An 18,353-nucleotide genomic window follows, 5' to 3' on the forward strand; every position below is an offset into this window, starting at 1 on the left:
ACCAGCAATAAAGGGTAGATACAGGTGTATACTGTGCAGTGCTGTAGGCACACAACACCCACTAACTTCTGCAGATGCCTGTATGATAGAACACCAGCAATAAAGGGTAGATACAGGTGTATACTGTGCTGGAGGCACACAACACCCACTAACTACTGCAGATGCCAGTATGAGAGAACACCAGCAATAAAGGGTAGATACAGGTGTATACTGCACTGGAGGCACACAACACCCACTAACTCCTGCAGATGGCGGCCTTATATAGTGTGGGGCGTGTACTAAACCCCCCCATCTATAATTGGCCACAGGCATCTTGCCTGTGGCCAATTATTTCTCTCTTCGCTGCCGGCACTGTGATTGGCCAAGCATGTGGGGTCACAGTGCATGCTTGTCCAATCATGAGCCAGCAATGCACTGCAATGCCACAGTCCATTGTGGGCCATGAGCGCCACGCGAATTTGGCGCAAACGGCCCATAATGTTTGGTATTCGCCGAACGTGCAAACAGCCGATGTTTGAGTCGAACATACGTTTGAATCGAAAACACCAAGCTCATCCCTAGTGCCCACAAATAAAACATCTCTGGACTGAAGTAGAGACATTGTTACGGGAAATATTGCACCTCCCCATCTCACTGACTCCTCAATTAGCTATCCTTAATCTCAACATTGATGACATACCGCCTAATCTCTGACTAGTGGCCACCCACATCCTCTTGGCCAAAAAACTCCTAATTGCCAGAAAATGGAAGACAACAGATATCCCCAAAATTACAGAAGTAGTCACTGTAGTACATACTCACTTTACTTATAAGAATATCCTCTCTAAAGGGAAACACACTCACTCCAACTTAAGGAACCTCTGGCATTCATGGAACTTATGGTATAACCATAGTCACAACCTTTAAAACACAGTATTTTATCGTAGCTAAAGTTCAAAATCAAAATCACTGATCGTCGCCATTACTAGCAAAAAAAAAATAAAAAAATTTAAATGGCAGAAAAAAATCCCCTATTTTGTAGACACTATAACTTTTGAGCAAACCAATCAATATAAGCTTATTGGGGGTTTTAATTTCCAAAAATATGTAGCACTGGGTATGTTTTATAGCAAAAAATAAAAAATATAATTTTCTTTTTCAAAATGTATGGTCTTCTTTTGTCCATAACGAAAAAAATAAAAACTGCAGAGGTGATCAAATACACCTAAAGAAAGCTCTATTTGTGGGGAAAACACAATAACACGTATGACCAAGTATACCAAGCTTGAGAATTTGAACGAAAGGGACATTACATGCTTTACTCTAAGGAAAAAATCATGCAATGATAAAAGTAAATGCTACAGGGTTGTACAGGAAATAAACAACAAAATACATACAAACTTAGTTAATATCTTACCTTTCCAAATCAGAGATCATGTACTCACACTAAAATAATTGAGGACCCAAAGTGGACTGCTTTTTGTCATAATCAACTATAGCCAGGAACACTAGTACAGTAAGGAAATATTATTTTAATAAATGACAAAGTAAATAACACTGGCATAGAAATGCACAGAATGTTTACACAGGACTGCACTGTCTAAACATATTCGAGTGGGTCATAAATTCTTATCTGCTGAAAGAACCAGATGCACCAGCAGCTGGACCACAGAAGAGAGACATTTGGCAGACTGCCACCACACTAGCTTGTGTTACATTCCTGATGGAAACATAACTTATTTGCTTTTTTTTACTCACCTGTATGCAACTTTGCCTTCTTTCCACTTTAAAATATATACCATTTCAGGGAGACCTAAAACAATGTAACAATTGTATATTCATGTACTGTATATTAAAGGGTTATGTGTAAAGAAATGTATGAGTGTTGTCCTGCATAAAAAAAAACACAATTTTATTTGTCCACTAAAGCCCCATACACACTATCAGACTTTCTGCTGATTTTTTCCTTCAGATTTACCAAAACCATGTAGTAGAAGGGCCTGCCTGATTGCATACACATAGAAACTCCTAAGGTTTGACCTCATATTATATGGATTTGGTAAACCTGAAGGAAAAAAATCAGCAGAAAATCTGATAGTGTGTATGGGGCTTAAGGTTCACAAAGCATATAAATCCCAATTTTCCCAAAGGCAGGGGAATTCCCATCACAAAAAAGGACACTTTTAAAAAAGAGTCAGTATAAATGTAGGTGTTTTAACCAATTCCCCTCTGATGTATGCATATATACATGAGTAGCGATATTGCAGTACCTTATTGCAGTAATTTCTTCAGTGTTGTCATGAAAAGATATAATACACTATTTACAAAAATGTGAGGGGTGTACTCACTTTTGTGAGATACAGTGTATGTGTGTATATATATATATATATATATATATATATATTATTTTTTTTTTTTTTTTTTTTTAAAGGGGTTCTGCACTCAGAATAAAACATTTGCCCATTCTCTTGCCTCTAGTTAATATATTTCATAATGCCACCTGTTTTTTTTTTTGCATTCACCTACCTTTTGTAATCTTTAGTAGTTTATTTTAAACCCCTGCGGCGATGGGCGGTCTCTTGCGGGGATCAGCGTCATTTCCTGCTGAAGCCCGCACTGTCTCCTGGGATCTCGTTCGTGTAATCCCAGGAGACATTGCGGCTAATGCACCCGACATCTCGCGAGATCTCGGGTGCTACAGCCGACATCTCGCGTGATTTCGGTAATTACAGCCTGTAATTACCGAAATCATGCGAGATGTCGGCTGTAGCACCCGAGATCTCGCGAGATGTCGGGTGCATTAGCCGCAATGTCTCCTGGGATTACACGAACGAGATCCCAGGAGACAGTGCGGGCTTCAGCAGGAAATGACGCTGATCCCCGCAAGAGACCGCCCATCGCCGCAGGGGTTTAAAATAAACTACTAAAGATTACAAAAGGTAGGTGAATGCAAAAAAAAAAACAGGTGGCATTATGAAATATATTAACTAGAGGCAAGAGAATGGGCAAATGTTTTATTCTGAGTGCAGAACCCCTAGATTGTTCCTTAACCATTTTCTATGGACTTTTAGATTTAGTTCACATGCTGCCACCTAGTGACCTTTTGTAGTAATGCACTTGTTTTCTTATGTTCTTTTTCCCTTATGTTAAGACACACTTCCTTTGTATGTAATGCTCCACCCTTCTTCCTGCGTTTTCACTTCCTGTGTCATGGATGCAGATACAACCCACATGTAGCAGGGGACATGTATTCTACATTGTAAGCTACAGACAATATCATCTTTTGACCTCATAAATGCTACAACCTATTCATCTGTTTGTATCCTGTCATCTGCTGTAACTTGATGTTCAGAATAAAAGCATCTTGTGGATGAAATCAGTATTTGGTGAGTTCAAACTATCTGATAAGGATTGTCCTCAGTGATTATATCTTATACAGGCCAGGCATAGAGGTCTCACAAGGGATAGTCACTTCACAACAATCAAAGTCAGAATAGTCAAAAGATGTACAGAATTCCCACAGCCTGCTGTGTATATGTCTGCGCCTGATCTGCAATCAAGCTCAGTGCCATCCGCCATCTTGTGAAGCACATGGTTTCACGAGTTTACTGCACCTCATGTAAATGTTAAAAACTGTTTCTCTGGGCGTGGCCTGGCACCGGAGGAAGATGGAAGCATAGTCGGAGAGCTCCGCCACCCAGAGCCTTCAAAGCATCTCTAATCAGCGGGATATAACTTACTTGCCACAGCGAAGATGACTGGGAGGAGCCCGTCGGCCATGCAGTTCCCCCAGGACCCCTCCACGCAGCTGAGCCACAGTATACCGGTGATGTTCCGCACGCAACACGCGGACACACAAGCCGCATCTCAGGCCTCGGACCGCCGCCGCTGAAGCTCCTGGAGCCTCCGCAACTGCAGGTACACTAAGCTCGCTCTCCTCTCCCCTATTATACCTAGCAGACCTCCAGCTAATTGCCATAGACATAAAAAGCACGCTGTTTGCAGCCATATCTGACCTCAAAACAGACATCAGGGCAGTGGCCTCTAGGCTGGAACATGTGGAGGCATCAGCCATGACACATGGGGCGGCAATCCAACATGTACAACAAGTCACCAGTGTTCATGCACAGCACCTGATGGAAATGCACAGACACCTAGAGGACCTCGACAACAGGGGTCGCAGACACAACTTACGTGTAAGAGGCATACCAGAATCGGTTGAAGGGCCCCAGTTACTGGCTACTATCTGCGCCATCATTAACACACTGCTGAGCAGACCACCGGACGCGCCTGTGGAGATGGAAAGATGTCATAGAGCCCTCAGGCCGTGGGGGAGAGACACTGACCCCCCTATAGTCGCAGTATGCTGTCTAGTGAACTTTACTCAAAAAGAAGAAATATTGCGACTTGCGTGCAACCAGGACCATCTGGAACATGACGGACCACGTATTTAATTGTTTCAGGACTTATCTGCCATCACTTTGCAACACAGGAGAGATCTCTGTCCCTTGCAAGCGCTGCGTGAAAGATGCATCCCTTATCGGATGAAATTCCCCTTCTGCTTACAAGCGTCCGCGGGTAACCGCACAGCGCACCTGAGAACCCCTGCCAACTTACAGCCCTTTTGCGATATCCTGGGCATCCCAGTTGTGGATGTCCCAGACTGGTATAATGTGTTTATACGACCAGACCCTTGGATCCCCGATCAGCCCGACAAAACTCAAAAAAACAGAAGAGATATATCTGATACCCTCGGACCCTTAGTAGCGGTATATCCCATACAGGTTAAATCCAAATTCTGAGGTCTCTGGGTGGTGATAACTTGGATAAACCTTGGTATTAGGTCTCTCTCCCACCTCAAGGAGCCAGGTTCCCTCTTTGAAACACTTCCGGAATAATCTATTCCTATACCCGTTTCCCTATAAGTTCCTTATCAGGTGGGTAAGCGGGACTTTACCCAGCCCTGGTTGTCTTAATTTTCTGCCCACTTCAGGAGCTTCCACCACATTCAAATAAAAGTAGGGGTTTCCAGCTAGTTCTGGAAACACTTACTGGGCTTACTTAAACTTCCAAACCCCTCTTTCTCTTAGGTCACACCTCATCTTTTGACCTTCTAGCTCCCCCCCCTTTTTCCCCCTTTCTTTTTTCTTCCCTCCCCAATTCCCTTCCTGGTCTACATCCTCTTTTTTTCTCCCAGGCATACCCTCTCCGTCTGTAAAAGCTGATAAACCTTAAGCTTACCTTGCTCAATAATGTCCTCTGCGGTGCAATCTTCAGCTCCTCTATCTCTTAAAGTGTTCTCTCTAAATGCTAAAAACCTCAATGTCCCGGAAAAGCACAGCAGTGTTTTAGCGGAAGCACACTGACATAGAGCACAAATTATTTTCCTACAAGAAACCCATTTCAAGGCAGGCTCCATCCCTAGGTTAACAGATAGATGTTATCCAGAGGTTTACCACGCAACATGCATCAATTCCAAAATGAAGGGAGTATCCATTTTTATTAGCTAAATCTTTGATGTTTCACCTCACCGACCAACTTGTAGACCCCAAGGGCAGATTTATTTTTTTGAAAGGCACTTGGAAGGACAAACCTGTAACCCTAGCCAACATATATTGTCCTAATTCAGGTAGGGTTCCTTTTTTGAAAACCACTCTTTTGAAGCTGACCACATTCCAGGCTGGCCTTTTAATACAGGGAGGGGACTTTAATATAGCCTTAGACCCGCTTCTAGACACCTCCACTGGCACTTCCTCATTTCCCTACTTGGCGCTACGCCAAGTGAAATCACACCTCGCCTCACTTGCACTACATGATACGTGGCGCACCCTTAATCCCAGGGAGAAAGATTTCACATTCTTCTCAACATTGCATAACCGCTACTCAAGACTGGACTATATTTTCATACACCAGGTTGATTTATCCTACCTTGTGGATGCCACCATTGAGAACATGGTGCTCTGAGATCATCAACCGATTACAATAACTCTACGTTTCCCACAAAGAGATGGGTTCACAAAGATGTGGAGGCTGGACGCATCCATCTTGGCAAACCCGGGAGAAGCAGAACACATCAAACAGGCCCTCCAAGACTATTTTCACAATAACGATACGCCAGATGTAAATCCCATGGTTCAATGGGAGGCACATAAGTGCGTCATTCGGGGACACCTACTAGCCATTGCAGCCAGGAAAAAAAGGGAACACCAATCGCCGATACGAAATCTCACAGAAAAAATCACCAAGCTAGAGATACAGCATAAACGTACTAGGGCAATTCAGGTTGCACAGGAACTAGCAGACACGCGATCGCTGTTAGTGGAAGAACTCTTTGGAGTATCTTATCACAGAAATAATTTTATGAACAAGGTAACAAACCGTGGAAGCTACTGGTCAGATGCATGCAAAAACGCACACTTACCTCAACAGTTCACCATGTAACTGATCAATTAGGGAAAACCCACACTAAAAACGAGGGCATTGCACAGCAATTCCTACGCTTTTACAGCAAACTTTACAACCTAAATGAAACGTCCCGAAACCCTGCGGGGGACAAGGTGCACACTAGCTTGATACGGAAATTCCTGGGCAAATTTAGCCCGCAAGCCTTATCAGATGACAACCGTGCTGAGCTGGAAGCGCTCTTGTCCTCTGAGGAGCGGGAAGCAGCTCTGAAGACAAAAAAAAACAGGCAAAAGCCCAGGGCCGGATGGCTTTATGGCACAATATTATAAATGCTACCCAGAGATTTTAGCTCCCCGTTTCCTCAAAGCCTTCAACACGCTGTCCACTGCTCCCCATGTCTCAGACACCTTGCTTGAGGCGTACATCACAGTAATTCCCAAAGATAATAAAGACCCCGCTGATGTGACAAGTTATCGGCCAATATCGCTTCAGAATGTCGATGTTAAACTTTTTTTCGAAAATTCTAGCAACCCGTTTAGCATACTATGTGCCTGCCTGGGTAGGAAAAGATCAAGTGGGCAGAGAGGCCATGGACAACGCTATTAAATTCCTAAATTTACATCACTGGCTGACCTCCACGCAGGGTTTTTTCCTAGCAATGGATGTGGAGAAGGCATTCGCTCTTGGTCTGGGGAGCTGTATGTGTACCTTTATCAAAGCGCTCTATGCAAACCCCAGAGCCACAGTCAAGGTCAATGGCTATCGGACGCCTTCTCCATCCATAATGGCATAAGACAAGGATGCCCTCTCTTACCCCTACTCTACATTCTCACCCTTGAGCCCCTCTTAAGATGCATCAGAACCAACCCGAACATACAGGGCATAGAGGTCCGTGATAGGGAATACAAGGTTGCGGCCTTCGCGGGCGACATCTTGCTTTTTCTGTCGGCACCACTGACGTCCCTACCAAATCTCTTACCAGTTCTCGAACAATTTAAATGCATATCTAATTTAAAAATTAACTACTCAAAATCGTTCGTACTAAATATCTCCTTACCGAACAAATTAGTACAGCTGTGCCAGTCAAACTGTCCCTATAAATGGAAAACTGATGCCATCACTTATCTGGGTATTCAACTCCCCAGTAAGTTCGATACTCTCTACGAAATAAACTTTTTATCTCAGCTGAAACACCTACAAAAGGAGCTACAAAAGTGGGATGTCCCAACACTATCTTGGTTTGGAAAGGCTTCCACTCTGAAAATGACAGTTCTCCCCCATATATTATATAAAATGCAAACTGTACCAATACGCCTACCACCAGCTTTCTTTGCAACTTACAAGAAGATGTGTAGAACTTTCCTTTTGGGATCAAAGCCGGCATGTATCTAGTTTTACCCAAGTCTAAGGCCGCGTACACACGCGGGGACTGTTCGCCCAACTTTGTCCGCTGAACAGTGTTTCGGCGGACAGTCTGCCCGTGTGTGGGCTTTCAGCGGACAGTTTCAGCGAACAGTCCGCTGAACAAGGTTTTTCGGAAATTCCGAAAAACTGTCCGCTGAAACTTTGTTTCAGCGAACAGTCCCCTCGTGTGTAGGCTTGTTCGTCAAACTAAGTTCCGCGCATGCTCAGAAAGGATTTACACGCCGAAAGTTATAATGCAGTGTATAGGACGTCGTATTTTTCGTCCCGTCGTACGTGCCGTTCACGTCATCGCGCACGGTTTCAGCAAACTGTTCGTTCGTCGTGTGTGGCCATGTCCGTCCATGCTAATTTTGAGCGGACTGTTTGCCGAAACTGTTTGACGGACAAAGTTGGGCGAACAGTCCCCGCGTGTGTACGCGGCCTCAAGGAGGAATTGGCCTCCCTGACATACTAAGGTACTATTGGGCAGTACATATGACTAGGGTTATAGATTGTAGGATTCATGACCGTTACAAGGACTGGGTAAATTTTGAACGACTGATATCGGGCTGTAATCTTTGCTCAATCCCTTGGTTCTCCAAAACACCACCCAGTCCCCATCTACACGTGTACCCCCTTATTGGAACTATGCTCCATGAATTCAATAGGGTCTGTAAAACACATTTGCTCTCAAACACGGAGTGCTCAATCACCCCTATAAGAGGTAACCCTGACTTTCCTCCAGGGCTAGCCAAGTCTTACTTAGCACAGGAATGGCCATATGAAGAGATGTTTGCAAAACACTTCTTTCACAGGGGCAAGTTTGCACGACTACAAGATCTAGCAGCAATATCTAACACAAAGTCCTTCCCCTTCTGGCCCTACACTCAATTGAAACACTTTTGGATAACCCTGGGAAAAGGGAAGGATTCACAAGAAAGCCCACAGTGTTTGAAGCCCTATGCTCGAGCTCAGCTCCCCAGAATCATGTAATTTTGTCACTTTATGCCTCCATGTTTGAAGAAACTTGCTCTGTACTGCGCTTGGACCATGCATTCTGGGGTTCTGCGTTGGGCAGGGAGATAAAAGACACAGACTGGGATCACATTCACCTACTTATCCACAAGGGATCTCTAAACGTAAATGCACAGGAGAATGGATATAAGGTTAAAACGAGATGGTATAAAACCCCGGAGCTGCTCCATAGGATTTTTCCGACAGTATCAGATCAATGATGGAGATGTGAAAAGGAAACAGGCACCTTCCTCCATGTGTGGTGGACATGCTCTCTGATCAGGCCATACTGGAGCAAGGTACATGAGGTGACAACTTCCATCTCCTCAATGCCCTTGGAATTTACACCAGCGCAATATCTCCTTCATTTATCTTATATCCCTAAAAAGACATACTTTAAATCGGCAGCCATGCACATGATGAACGCTGCCAGTATGTGCGTTCCAGTACATTGGAGGTCTAAATTCCCACCTTCGATCAAAAACTGGGTACAACGTATCAACTGCATAGAGACAATGGAGGAGCTGATTCATTAATCTCAAGACAGAATATCTAGCTTTTCAACGACCTGGGAGCCATGGCTCACCTTTAAGAAATTGCAGCAATACCAAGCTCTGATACAGAGTAACGATTGACTTCTGGCGTTGAAGTATTGTCACTGACACTCGGAAGCCGGGATATACTTGCTGTATCTGGTAACTTGGGTTTAACTTTAATTTAAATCATTGTTATTCGCAGACGGAGAGGGTAGCTGGTGGCAATCTCCACCCCCTCTCTGCCCAGTAGTTCCTCTTCTTTTTTCCAATACTCAACTCCACCCCCCCCTCCCAAACCCTGAAACCCCACCCTCCCTCCCCCTCATAGTTCCTTTTCTTTTACCCCCCCCTCTCTTTTTTTTTTCTCTTTTCTCCCTCTCTTATTTTTATTTTACTTCTTTATCCCTCCTTGACATCTTCTTGTTGTGCTACTATTCCCTACGGGAGCTATAAGGCACTATAACAAATGAGTAAAAAAAGGAAGGGAATCGCTAACACTGGCAGCCGTTATTTCTGTGACTCACGAACCAACTATATTTGGACTAGTAATTGTGCTCCAGTTAAATCGTGAGTCTCAATAGATCCTCGAACCAATGCTTGATCACAAGGGCGAATACAATAGGGTATATTTACCTAGCAATAAGGTTGATGTAAAAGTGCACACGATTCCCCGGGAAAGGACCTAGTCTTTATATAATGTTAAATATACCTATCCCTGTAAGCCCTTTACTCGTTTTGCTTTGTTGGTTTTAATAGACTCTGCATTTGTACATGCCTACTCAACTACATGCCGTGTTCACTATTGAGCGATGTTAATACACTTTGTCTATGCAACTTGATTTTGTGTATTGACAAAACAGTATAATAAAAACTATTTGGTTAAAAAAAAAAATGTTTCTCTACATTGAATTGCGTTAACCCACCTGTCTAAGCTGCTGTTCGTCTTCTTAAAGAGACAGTACCATTTCTTGCAAAAACGTGAAAAATGTCTAGACAAGGCTCTGAGCACCCTTTTGTGGCTGAACCAATGCAGATTCATCATGCTTCTGAACCCGCAGATGTACAGGGAGCAGATTCTGCAGATATTGCCGAACAGAGTGTAAGACCCAAAAGTACAATAAAACCTACGCAGAAACTCAGAGAAAACTATGAAACCAGTAAAGACAAGTTCTCCAGCAATCTTTCAGAATTATAGGACAGAACTTCACACTGCATGTCAGTTTTGTCCCACTTTAATGATCAACCAGATGAACTAAGAGACTCTATAGATAGTTTATCTGCCGCGTATGAACGCTACCAGTGGCTGTTTGCAAAATACACAGCTTTCTTGCAGGATTGTAATATAGAGGACTCTTCAGCAGAACTGACCAGGGCTGATGCACACTAAACCAACAAAGGGATCTCTCAGTACAAAATGCCCAGCGTAAGGCAGAACTCCGCATTGCTCAACTGCAGTAGACCAGATCTCACAGATCCATATCAACCAGGCACACTGCACGTTCTTCTAGATGCTCTCGCTCCAGAAGTTCGACAGTAGGCTATAAGATAATAGAGACCATGCTGACGCGGAGTCAAAAAAAAGTGCAAAGCTCCTTTGCCAGAAGGGAAGCAGAACTAGAAACACAAAAGGAAACACAAAAGAAAAAGATGGAAGCTCAACAAGCAGAAATAGAAACACAAAAGGCAAAGATGAAAGCTCAACAAGCAGAGACAGATTCCCAATTAGATTCCCAATTAAAGATTCTGCAAATAGAAAACTGCATTACCTCATGCTGACAACAAAGTGACTTCCAGTGACAAGCCGCAGCTCAAGCCACAGCCAACACAAGGGGACTACACCACAGTTAAACGCTCTTGCAACATCATTTCATCCTGGTAAACCTCACCCTACCTCACCAGAGAACTTTCACACCCGAGGGGTTCCACAAGTTACTTTGGCAGAGTGAGAGATCAGACTTGAATGACTTTGCCAGATATATGGTACGCCATGAGCTCATTAACACTACCCTCTCAAGGTTTCATCCCTGTTTCTTCGTAGCGGTGTGTCAGGGAGACACCGCTCACCACCGAATGGGGTGAACAGCCATTGGTTATGGCTGTTTACCACGTGACTTCATCACGGCTGATCACATGTGGTCACACCCCCACTGTGAACTGCGCATGCACTGCACGTGCACGTTGGTGGCGGCATGTTCCCCGGGAACACTGCTCGTCACTGACGTTGGTAAACAGCCATTGGCCGGCTGTTTATCCACGTGATCTTTTCACAGCCGATCACTAAAATGTAAACAAACCGCGGTAACGAGATGTTAACGGGGTTCTCCTCCTCACACCGATCATGTGTGAGGAGGAGATTGCGGTAACATCTCGTTACCGCTTACAGTGTACACCAATCACACTGACACCACCCCTCATAGTACCTGTCAATCACAGTCCATCAGAGTACCTGTCACAGTCCATCAGAGTACCCGAGTACCTGCCACAGTCCATCAGAGTACTTGAGTACCTGTCACAGTCCATCAGAGTACCCGAGTACCTGTCACAGTCCATCAGAGTACTTGAGTGCCTGTCACAGTCCATCAGAGTATCTGTGACAGTCCATCAGAATACCCGAGTACCTGTCACAGCCCATCAGAGTACCCGAGTACCTGTCACAGTCCATCAGAGTACCCGAGTACCTGTTACGGCCCATCAGAGTACTTGAGTACCTGCCATGGCACATCAGAGTACCCGAGTACCTGTCATGGCACATCAGAGTACCCGAGTACCTGTCACGGTGTCAGGGCTAATTTCCAGCTCTTTTCTCTTTCCACAGTTACCAGCTGTTCCCGATGATGCTTGTCTGACCTGCCTATTTAAAGCCCTTCAGCTCACTCTTTCCTCTGCCTTCGCATTGGTCACATCACTAGGAACCATCTCCTGCTGTTTGTTTCAAGACTGGCTTTCTGACATCCCTCCTGGCCTCTATCCTGCTTGCAGTTGCTCTCCTTGGATCCCTGATGTCTGGACTGGCTGATTACCCGATCTGGTTTATGAACTTTGGATTAGCTGACTACCCAATCTGGCTACTGGACTCTGGCTATGCTTGACTATGCTTTTTCCTATTTACCTTTTTTATTTTTATTAATAAACAAGTTTGATTTGGACCCTGTCACGGTCCATCTGAGTACCTGAGTACCTGTCACAGTTTATCTGAGTACCCGAGTACCTGTCACAGTCCATATGAGTACCTGAGTCCATATCACCGCCCTTCAGAGTACCCAAAATACCCGTCACCAGGCCATCACAGAACCTGTCATCAGGCCATCAGAGTACCCGAGTACCTGTCACCAGGCCATCAGAGTACTTGAGTACCTGCCACGGCATATCAGAGTACCCGAGTACCTGTCACGGCACATCAGAGTACCCGAGTACCTGTCACGGTCCATCAGAGTACCCGAGTACCTGTCACGGTGTCAGGGCTGGCTTAGCCCTTCCTCCTCTGGGCTGGCCGCTCAGCTGTCGACTAATTGCCAGCTCTTTTCTCTTTCCACAGTTACCAGCTGTTCCCGATGATGCTCGTCTGACCTGCCTATTTAAAGCCTTTCAGCTCACTCTTTCCTTTGCCTTCACGTTGGTCACATCACTAGGAACCATCTCCTGCTGTTTGTTTCAAGACTGGCTTCCTGACATCCCACCTGGCTTCTATCCTGCTTGCAGTTGCTCTCCTTGGATCCCTGATGTCTGGACTGGCTGATTACCCGATCTGGTTTTTTTAAAACCAACCCCAATGTTCAAACCTAGTTCGCAGCTGATAAAGAAGAACTCTGAACACAGTACATACAGGGTTTATATGTTGAACGTTACTTCACAGCCCCCCTACTTAACATCCCAAAACAAGGGTAATGTAAGGATTTTAAGCAAATAAAAAAGCATGTAAAAAAGTAATCAGTATTGGTTTTTTTAAAGTTATGCCATGGTAATGGAAACAAGGTAACAAATATAAGTAGGTATTATGCCAATTTGGTTGCATAATTGGAAATACACTTCAGCATGAGACATCATTATAATGGACAATCAACATTTGTTTAGATATTTGTATCAGCGTGATAAGGACTGCATACAAAAATACATTGTTTTTAAACTGGAGCTTGTGGTGCATACCTAGAGTTAACCCTGATGAAACCAAACAGATGAATTGCATTAAAATGTTCCAAGGACCTGAAGGAATATCCCCATCCTTTCCCCCCTCTGATGTTAATGACTGATTACACTATTTTTATGAAACCTGGACAAGCGTACTATATAGAGGCATAGGTTGAAGCTTGTGGGCCTCGATGCAAAAGCTGACCTTTCCCCCCCCCCCCCATTACCATCTGCTGAAATTACAATGTGCTTGCCCCGTCACTCTGTGTAGGTGAAACTGCACACTCAGAGTGCCCAGGATTGGCCTTGTTGGGCCTCTGTGTTTACTGAATTACCTACACAAGGTGACACAGTGAGCACTTTTCCCCACTGACACGGTGTAATCTGGAGCAGACAACCTACCTTAATAATATGAAAGTTATCAAAGATCTCCGGGGGTTCAGCATCCTTATTTAATAAATTAACCAGCAAGGCCTAACTTGATATTAGGGAAAACTTGGGCTACTTTCACAATGGGGCCGATCCCTGTCAGCTGTAAAGTGTTGCTCATTTTAGCGGTGCTTTACTGCTGTTTTAACGGCATTTTTCGGCCACTAGCAGGCTGTTTTTAACCCCCAAGAAGGGGTTAAAAATGCCTGTGTTGCAGCGTATTCCGAAGCACTTTTCAGGCACTTTCGGAAGCGCTGCCCATTCATTTCAATGTAGGAGCGATGTTTACAGTGCTCCCAAACTGCCCCAAAGATGCTGCTGCAGGACTTTTCTCACTGTTCCGGAAGTGCACCGCTGCAGTGCGAAAGCACTCTGGGGAGGCATGAGAGGTAGTTTTTTTTAGGAGCTTTGCAGGCGCTATTTTTAGTGGTAAAACACCTGAAAACCGCCTCAGTGTGAAAGGCTCTGAGAGAAAGAATAAAACAAAAGACGCTGCAAAAATCTAAACTTAGCCCACCCTAGTGAATATTGTCAGTCAGTAGAGCAATGGACAGAGTCCCCATCATCACATCAGAGCCCTCATTTCACATGAGTCCCCATTATCACATCAGAGTCCCCTCCATCACATCAGAGCCCCATCATCACATCAGAGCCTCAGGAGGTGTTAGGATTGTTTACATTCCAAAACTTTTCTGTCTGTGAGTCTGTGTTGTGTTTGTGTAGGCCAGATGGAGTGTCAGTGTGCCTGTTCTAATCTGTGCACACATGAGAGAACTCTCCTGCACAGCAGCGTGTCTCTTACCTGGATTACAGAAGCTCCTTTCCAGGCTGCTAATTAATTCAGACTTCTTGACTACAGAGCTCAGCTGGGACCCTGGGAGACACAAGACGGATCGGACCTGGATTGTGTTTCCAGGATTTTGTGTTTGAAAAAAACAGCATGTACAATGAGAGCAGGGAGCCCCTGGAGCTTAACATGGGGTTGCCATGGCAACTCCTGCACCCCCTTCATGCTACGCCAGTGACACTATAACAACATTCTTTGGCCACAAAAAGTTCATGTAAAATCACTATGACTCTGAAATTAAAGCAATTCTGGAGACCAGTAAGATCACTTCATACACTGTACCCTATGTATTCAGGGAAAAACTTTTATGGGACTGTTTATATAGATGGTTTGTATGCTGTCTGAACCTCAGGATTATTACATGCACAGAGACTTTGGATCTTTCTATTGTTTATGCTATTGGATATAGCTCTCAGTAACACCAGTCTGTTTTGGCCACATGACAGCTGTAAGAATACACTATTTACATATGGATGTAACATTATCTTCTTTGGATTATACATTAAATATCGTCTATTTCTAAGCTAAGGAGAGACTTCATTCAAGCTATATTTTAGTGCAGATAATCCTGAATTATGGAGATAATCATAAGGATAAAGTGACATATTCCCTCATAACTTATGTTTGTATTGAGTCTCCTTTACATTGATGTATACACCAATCAGCCAAATTTTATGAATACTGACATAAAATGATACTTTTATGATACTGGTTAAGTGAATAACATTGATTATCTTGTTACAATGGCATCTGCAACTTAGGCTGGGTTCACACCGCTGCGGGGGGAGAACCGGATGTGATTCGCACAGCAAATCACATCCGATCTCCGTAGCGCTGCGAGTTCAGCCATACAGATAGTATGGCTGAACTCGCAGCGGTCCCGCAGCAAACTCGCACGGGACCCTTTTTTGGGTCCGCAACGGAATCGGATCGCATGGGGGTTCACACCATGCGATCCGATTCCTGTGCGAGTCGGCAGATCGCACTGCGATATGCCGACGGATCTGGGGGTGTCATTAACATAACATTGACACCCCCAGCCGTCCGCATAGGGCAGTGTGAACTGCCGGCGGGAGGTATGCGATGCGGGAAAACGCCGCGGATTCGCGGCGTTCCCGCATCGCAGCAATGTGAACCTAGCCTTAATGGGATATATTAGGCAGCAAGTAAACACACTGAAGCTGATGTGTTGAAGGCAGAAAAAATGGGCGTTGAAGTTTATTGTGTATGGGGCTGCAAAGCTGCAGACTGGTCAGGGTGCCCAGGCTAACCCATGTCCACAGCCAAAAGGGCCTACAGGAAACACGTAAGCATCAGAACTGGACCACAGAGCATTGGAAGAAGGTGACCTGTTCTGATGAATCATGTTTTCTTTTACATGTGGATGGCCGGATGCTTGTGCATCGTTTACCTGGGGAAGAGATGGCACCAGTATGCGGCATGGGAAGAAGGCAAGCCCGTGGAGGCAGTGTGATCCTTCAGTTAATGTCCTGTGGGAGACATTGGTCCTGTCATTCATGCGGATGTTGCATTGACAGGTACCACCTACAGTATCGTACAAAAGTGAGTACACCCCTTACATTTTTGTAAATTGTTTATTATATCTTTTCATGTGAAAACACTGAAGAAATGACACTTTGCTACAATTTAAATTAGTGAGTGTACAGCTTGTATAACAGTGTAAATTTGCTGTTCCCTTAAAAATAACTCAACACACAGCCATTAATGTCTAAACCGCTGGCAACAAAAGTGAGTACACCCCTTAGTGAAAATGTCAAAATTGGGCCCAAAGTGTCAATATTTTCTGTGGTCACTATTATTTTCCAGCACTGCTTTAACCCTCATGTGCATGGAGTTCACCAGAGCTTCACAGTTTGCCACTGGAGTCCTCTTCCACTCCTCCATGATGACATCACGGAGCTGGTGAATGTTAGAGACCTTGCGCTCCTCCACCTTCCATTTGAGGATGCCCCACAGATGCTCAATAGGGTTTAAGTCTGGAGACATCCTTGGCCAGTCCATCACCTTTCCCCCCAGTTTCTTTAGCAAGGCAGTGGTCATCTTGGAGGTGTGTTTGGGGTCATTATCATGACTGCGGCCCAGGCTCCAAAGGGAGGGGATCATGCTCTGCTTCAAAATGTCACAGTGTATGTTAGCATTCATGGTTCCCTCAATGAACTGTAGCTCCCCAGTGCCGGTAGCACTCATGCAGCCCCAGAATATAAAACTCCCACCACCATGCTTGACTGTAGGCAAGGCACACTTGTCTTTGTACTCCTGGTTGCCACCACACACGCTTGACACCATCTGAACCTAATAAGTTTATGTTGGTCTCATTGGACCACAGGACATGGTTCCAGTAATCCATGTCCTTAGTCTGCTTGTCTTCAGCAAACTGTTTGTGGGCTTTTTTGTGCATCATCTTTAGAAGAGCCTTCCTGCTGGGACGACAGCCATTCAGACCAATTTGATGCAGTGTGTGACGTATGGTCTGAGCACTGACAGGCTGACACCCCACCCCTTGTATTAGAAAATGAATAAAATTCTGTTGACACAAAGACTTGGCTTGATTGCGCAACAAACTATTAGTAATTAAAAACATTCGGCTCCATAGGAGTCTCAGTCAGAATATTAGGCTACAGGATGTAATGATTTCTGAAACTGGGCTATGAAGTGCAGGTAAATATATATCTAGGGTGGAGTTAGAATGGATTACTCAGTAAAGCTAGGCAGGAAAATTAAGTTTGTTTTCTGTTAAGTCATTTCATCCTGCATTTATGTCACTAGTTGATAACAGCATTCATATTTGCAAAAGGCGAAGGCCGTCATAAATAGGTAAAGGAGACTCTCTATTTAATTGTATCTATTTACAATAAGACTTGTGGATACTCTCGTAATAATTTCTATATTAGCTGTCATGTTAATTTGATTTGTAATTTTTTCTTTAATATAGCTGCATTTTCCTGAAAAACAAAATTACTTGTGGAAAATGGTTTAATAACTGGCTGCTGGGAAATAAAAAATCTTATAATTTTGTAAACATGAAAGCATCTCTTATTGCTGTATACTTTTTATAAGGTTATAACCTTTATTTCTCCATATACATTGTAATGAAAAGCAGAAAACAGGATTGTGAAGATTAAAACCAATGCAGAAGGTAAAGCAGATCCTCTAATTTATTTGTGCAATTATTAGTTCTAAGATGAAAGATTTTAGTAACATAATACAACTAGAGCCTGATTCACCTTCCTCTGAATGTTTCTCTGCTGATTCACAGGAAAGGACAGCCATGAATAGTTGAACCTGTGTTTGAAACAGACAGCTACTTTTTAGGTTGTCGCTGCAGGCTTTTACAAAGAATCTTCTTGACATATTCTTTCACCTTGCTGATACTCTTAGCCATCTGTAGCTACAATGTTACACATCTAAAAAAATGTTAGCAGGGTAAATAAAATACTTTAAAAAAAAGCATAACAAATATGCTAGATTACATAGGACACACATGAGATACAATGGGGCTGCACAACCCAAATACAGATGCGGGAAGCGATGATTCCCCCAAGGGGTTTTTATCAGCAAAGTGAGTTAATCGAAAGTAGTGATTTTCATAAAAG

The sequence above is a fragment of the Lithobates pipiens genome, unplaced genomic scaffold (genome assembly GCF_037356315.1).
Source record: "Lithobates pipiens isolate NorthernLeopardFrog02 unplaced genomic scaffold, aLitPip1_a1.2 Scaffold_8, whole genome shotgun sequence".
Classification (NCBI taxonomy): Eukaryota; Metazoa; Chordata; class Amphibia; order Anura; family Ranidae; genus Lithobates; species Lithobates pipiens.